At 50.3% G+C, this 6,000-nt stretch overlaps 1 protein-coding gene across 9 annotated transcripts in view; it reads left to right on the top strand.

Moving 5' to 3' along the window:
• Positions 1-4,071: 4,071 nt before the first annotated feature.
• Positions 4,072-6,000, top strand: part of FKBP5 (FKBP prolyl isomerase 5) — a 112,016-nt gene continuing 110,087 nt past the window's right edge. For 4 of the 9 annotated variants that reach the window (XM_019794192.2, XM_002914297.4, XM_011218523.3 and 1 more), the window contains exon 1: positions 4,880-5,017. The gene's annotated coding sequence lies outside the window, so the exon portion shown is untranslated. Of the gene's footprint in view, positions 4,224-4,640; positions 4,774-4,879; positions 5,018-6,000 lie in introns of those variants that run through there. The other 5 variants (XM_034660609.1, XM_034660611.1, XM_034660610.1 and 2 more) reach the window with 3 other exon arrangements.

Raw genomic sequence — 6,000 nt, 5'->3', positions numbered from 1 at the left:
TAAGGTGATTCCAGCTTGCTAGTGTCCCCAAATGCCTGCAGAAACCAATGGAAATCCTTTTGGGAGGAAGATATTATTATTGTTGCCTCAAATGATTTTTTATTTATTTTATTTATTTTTTTATTTTTTAAAGATTTTTATTTATTTGACAGAGATAGAGACAGCTAGCGAGAGAGGGAACACAAGCAGGGGGAGTGGGAGAGGAAGAAGCAGGCTCTTTAGTGGAGGAGCCTGATGTGGGGCTCGATCCCATAACGCCGGGATCATGCCCTGAGCCGAAGGCAGACGCCTAACCGCTGTGCCACTCAGGTGCCCCTCAAATNGATCCCATAACGCCGGGATCATGCCCTGAGCCGAAGGCAGACGCCTAACCGCTGTGCCACCCAGGTGCCCCTCAAACGATTTTTTAAATACAATGTCCAAAATATAACCAGGTACTGGGGAGATAAAACAACATAAGGAAGAACCAGTAGTAAAAACTGACAACAGAAGCAGACCCACAGGGACTGTAGATTGAAATTAACAGACACAAGCCATAAAACAACTACACTTTCCCTGTTTAAGGAGAGAAGATTATAACAAGTCACAAAGAGATATAAGAAGTGACATAGCAGATCTGAAAGAGACCCAAATAGAAATTTTGGAACTAAAAAAAAAAAAAAAACCAAACAAACCAAAAAACAAATAAAGAGTTTGATGGACGGGTTTAAAAGGAGAATTTTTTTTTTTTTTAAGTAGACTCCACGCCCAATGTGGGGCTTGAACTCATGACTCTGAGATGAAGAGTTGCATGTCAGATGCCCAAGAGGAGAATTTTTTAAAAAGCTGAAGACAGAATTAGTGAAGTGAAGAATAGTCACAAGAAACTTTTAGAACAAAGCATCAAAAGACAAAAGATAGATGGGGCGCCTGGGTGGCACAGCGGTTAAGCGCCTGCCTTCGGCTCAGGGCGTGATCCTGGCGTTGTGGGATCGAGCCCCACATCAGGCTCCTCCGCTATGAGCCTGCTTCTTCCTCTCCCACTCCCCCTGCTTGTGTTCCCTCTCTCACTGGCTGTCTCTATCTCTGTCGAATAAATAAATAAAATCTTAAAAAAAAAAAAAGACAAAAGATAGAAAAAAATAAAAGAAAGGGATATAGTGAGAAGGTCTAATAGGTATTTCAACTGGGGGCCCAGAAGGAAAGAGGTACAGAAACAGTATTTGAACATACAATGGATGATTTTTTTTCAAAATTAATGAAAAATTATGCAGATGTTATAAGCAGCCATGAAATGACACATATTCACTCCACCATGTGTTCTGACTCTTAAAACAGTGCATCCTCGGGGTGCCTGGCTGGCTCAGTTGGTAGAGCATGCGATTCTTGAACTTGGGGTCGTGAGTTCAAGCCCCATCTGGGGTGTAGAGATTACTTAAAACAAAAACAAAAACAACCCAGTACATCCTTCCTGTACAAATCTGCCTTTGAAAGGATTCTGAAACCAACATAAAGGTAGCTCCATAGCAGATGGAATAGGGCTTGTGTGGGCTGAGTTCAAATACAAGCTTTGCCATTCCCTGCTGCGCTACCTGGAGAAGGTTGCCAAACTTCAGTTTTCTAGGCTAATAAATTGGACTAGTAATACAGGCCTACCCCACATCGCCAGTGTAAGAATCAAGTGATACAGTGCACGTGAATAAACCTAGTCAATGCCAAGTACTTTAAAAATGAGACATGGTTTGAGCAGGATCACAACATTCCCAGGGGCACCAACAGTGACAGGTAGGACTGGCTATGAAATATGCAGGTCCCAGCGCAAAATGAAAATGCAATGCTGAAAATTTATTAAGAATTTCAAGATGGTGACAGCAGAGCATGAAACCAAGCGCAGGTCACACACCCCTGAAGCTAGCCTTGGTAACAGGCCCTGCAAAGAACCACTCTGTGCATTAGGAAAGGGCTGTCCGTCCCACACCCAGGTGTCTGCAGCATAGCCCACGTTATCTTTGAGTTCTGAAGGGCAGCAGTGTTTGGGGAAATTGCAAGCACACGTGTTTCCAAATGCCAAGGAGGGCAAGTGCAGTGACCGGAGTGGTTTTCTGAGAGAGTGGGTGGGGCCAGCCAGGCTGCCATCAGAACTGTGGAACTGACTGTTCCCCACAGACTCTGGCCTAGAAAAAAAAGCCTACAGCTGTATCTACAGGGCCTGTTGTTGTTTGCTGCGGTGTGTTACAACACAGCCTGGCAGCCTCCGGGGCCTTTCTGTCTTCCTCCTGGAAGAGCCTGGTCCTAGAGCATGTGACATGACCACACAGCCCTGTAGATTTGCCCATATTGCTCCTCACTGTTCCCTCAATTACCAGGCTTTTCCAGGTCTGTGTGTTTTTTGCTCACGCTATCCTCCACAGTCCAGGAATCCCCTTCCTTCCTCTTCCGCATCCCTCCATCTGGCAAACACCATCTTCGAAGACTCCATCTTCTAGGACTCAGCTCTAGTGTCACCTCTTCAATGAAGACTTCCCTGCCTTTCCCAGGAAAAGCTAATTGCTCCTTCCTTGGAGCTGTCCACTGTAAGATACGTGGTACTGCCAGGTAATGTGGATGGTACTATCTCTTTAGCTACAGCCTTCAAGGACTGGGATAGTGTCTTCTCACCTGTGTACACTGTGCACACAGCACCTGCTATTAGTAGATTCTTTTTTTTTTAATTAATTAATTTGAGAGAGCGCATGCACATGAGCAGGGAGAGGAGCAGAGGGAGAGGGACAAGCTGACTGGGTGCTGAGCCCAGAGCCCCCAAGAGGGGGCTCGATCTCACAACCCTGAGATCATGACCTGAACTGAAACCAAGAGTCCCACGCTTAACCAACAGAGCCACCCAAGCGCCCCTCTTAGCTTTTAGAACAAATCATTGAAGGATAAAAGGTTGGGTTTGGATTTAATCACCAATGTCTTGTTGAATTAATGCATGAATAAATTGTTTCAGTGGCATCTGGTAAAAAGGGAAACTTCTAGGCATTAGGTCAGGGCCGTTGCCCTTGAGGAGGTTTCATTTGGTTCTAGTTGTTCCTTCTAGAGGCACCACCTCCTGAAGGCCAGATGGTGATTTGTTGGAAGCTCTTCATAAATACCTAAATGACCCACATGACATAACACAGAGAGCAGATTTGGAGCTAAGAGATGTGGCTTCTGATCTGGTTATGAGATATCAGGTTTCCATAGGTGACTATTAAGTTCCATAGCTATGGAACTTTAGGTTTCTGTTTCCTCAAAAATGAGAGGATTGACTAAGTTATCCCCTAAAGCCTAGGTGCAGCCAGCTCGGGCCCCTCATCTGAATCTCTATGGGGAACTACTCGGAGGCAGCCAGTCTTCTGGCTGGAGGAGCTTGGCCCCTCCTGAAGCGTTGTTTGCTCAGCAGCTGTGCCCTTTGCTGATGGCAGGGGTGGGATGGGAAAGGGGGATCAGAGAATACACACACTTTTTAAGGCCCTGCGCCGTATCAATCTCCTCGTATCTCATGCTTGAAAGGCAGAAAGCCAAGGCCAAGCACGGTCTTCACAGTCACTTAGTGTCCACGGGGAAATGCTACGTGCTAAACTCGTTTTCAAGATGGGATTTCCCCAGGCTCAACTGGGCATCTTTGACTTCCTGGCGCTAACCTAGCCTGCTTACCTGACACAAACAGCCCGGCCTACCCTCTCCATCCCCTGACGGTCAGGCCGGGTAAACAGGAGGACAGAGCTTTCAGAGATACGATTCAGATGTGAAGTCAACTAGCTTGTTTAGGCATGAGTTTCTCTGAAGGTAAGAAATGGTGTGAGGGGGCGTCGGTCAGTTTCCTCCATCCCTTCCCTCCGGCCCCACAAAGGCCAAGGGCCAGACACGTGGGCTGGCGTGGAGAGGCGGAGTTTACACTAAGGCGGAGGTGCAAATGGACGGGGGCGGGGTCTCATTTGCATGGACGGCGCGCGGCCACCAATCCGGACAGGCGGAGCAACAGCCCGCGCGCCTTTTGGGGGCGGACTGACAGCCCCGGGGCCCTATGGAAGGCGGGTCCTGCGGCCGGCGGGGGCGGGACCGCGCCGGGCGCTGCCCGGGGGATTCGGGCCGGTTCGCGGGCGCTGCCAGTCTCGGGCGGCGGCGTCCAGCGCGCGGACGGCCTGCTGGGCGGGCTGGGGGCCGAACGGCGCGCGGGTGAGGCAGAGAGAGACGGGGCCGAGGAGCAACCACGGCGACAGGTACCGGCGCCATGGCCGCAGGGATGGGGCGGGCGGCTGTGGCGCCCCGGGAACCGAATTCCCTCCTTCGCGGGCCGCCGCGCCGCTTCGGCGTCCCCTCACGCACGGTTTTCCAGCCCCCGAAGCGGCGCTTCGGGGCGAGCTGTGCCGGGGAAGCCTCGAGGCGAGCGCGCCGGATGCCCCTAGCCCAACAGCGGGGCCCCTCTGCGCCCCGCCGGCCCGCGGGGCCGGTGCTCCCTCCGGGAGGCGCGGAGTCGGGCGGCCGCGAGAGCCGCTCCCCGCCCCCGCCGCGCTCCCCCTCGCGGAGGCGAGGCCGGTCGCGCCCGCTCGTCCTCACCCGGCTTTTGTTTCCCGCCCGAGGTGATAGGTCCCGGCTCCGGCTCCCGTCGGCGGCCCCCGACTCGCCCGAGGCCCGGCGCCTGTGACCGCGACCGCCCGGAGCAGGCTGCGGGACTCGCCGAGAGCCGGGCGGCGCGTGAGCAGCAGCCGCCGCTGGCGGGAGAGAAACTTCGCCTTCTGCGGCCCGGGCGGCGGGCGAAGTCGAGCCGGGGTGAGCCGTGCGCCGGGACGCCGCGGGCGCGATGGAGCCGCGCACACCTGGCGGGGCCAGCGGCGGGCGAGGATAACGGAGTGTCCCGCTACTGCGCTCCTCGCTTTCGGTTTGCGCTCCCCGGGCGGTGGGTGTGGATGCGTGTTCTTCGCCTTCACCTGCCGCCATGGGACAAGTGACTGGGATACAGCATCCCGGTTCTCGGCCGCTCTTGGAGGGTGCCAGTGCAGCGCCGTTCTAACAGGTGATTATTCTCGTGCCAGGTGAAAGCCAGTTAAAACTTGTCGTAGGGCTCCTTATTCGGCTCAGTCCTAGAACGTTAGAACTCCTTCCACTGATGTCTGAAAAGGTGTGCTGGCGACAGTATAAGAGTCAAACCCAGTATTGATTAAAAAAAAAAAATTCGAGGGGTCAGCGTGAAGGTTGATTGCCTTCTTTCCATGGACGAGCCTGGAGGAACATTGTAGTTTTACATAAAAAATCGGTTTCTGCAGTGGTGGCGAAAGCATAGTAAGGTACAAAGTTAGTAAATGGAGAATGCAGAACTCTAGATATCCTTCAGTGTGGTTCGGGACAGTGTGTACAACGTTTGGCCGCCATTCAGTAAATTCTGCATGAAGTAGTTTGAGCTCGTGGTTTTGGATTTACTTTTCAGGAGTATGTTTTTCAGTGGAATAAGGCTTAGCATTGAATGGGAGCTTTCTTTGCCTCGCTGAGGGTAGACAGAAGTGTTTATTTTCATTGTCTTAACCATTTTGTTAGATTGTGGACAAAGGAAAAGTTAAGGCATATTTCGGTTAAGTATTTTTAATAGTCTGTGGAATTCTGCCCCCTCCCCCCCGGGGGGTTTACTAGAGAATTATAGTAGCTTTTTTCTCTTGGTGTTTCAATCAAAATTCAAGGATAGACTTGAAAAATTTTTTATTCTTGTTTGGAAATCTTTGTCATACTTTCACTTACCATTTTCTCTTCCTCTCTCTCCCAGCTGACCTCCACTTAATCTACAGTTACGGCCCTGACCAATGTAGGGCATCTACAGAAAAAATACATTTAAAAATAATATATAACAATTATTTTTGAAATGTAGTTTATACATATTTTAATATGTATTTAATATGTATTTGATATTTAATCTATTTGTAACGCTTGATTTGATTTAATTTTTTTTCTAATGTGTCTTTTATATCTATTGGGGATGATTTATATTTAGCAGAAGTGTAACTTCTT

Source organism: Ailuropoda melanoleuca, chromosome 5, assembly GCF_002007445.2.
Source record: "Ailuropoda melanoleuca isolate Jingjing chromosome 5, ASM200744v2, whole genome shotgun sequence".
In the NCBI taxonomy this organism is placed as follows: domain Eukaryota; kingdom Metazoa; phylum Chordata; class Mammalia; order Carnivora; family Ursidae; genus Ailuropoda; species Ailuropoda melanoleuca.
The sequence above is the reverse complement of the archived record's forward strand: the minus strand, read 5'-3'. Positions and strand labels throughout refer to the sequence as shown.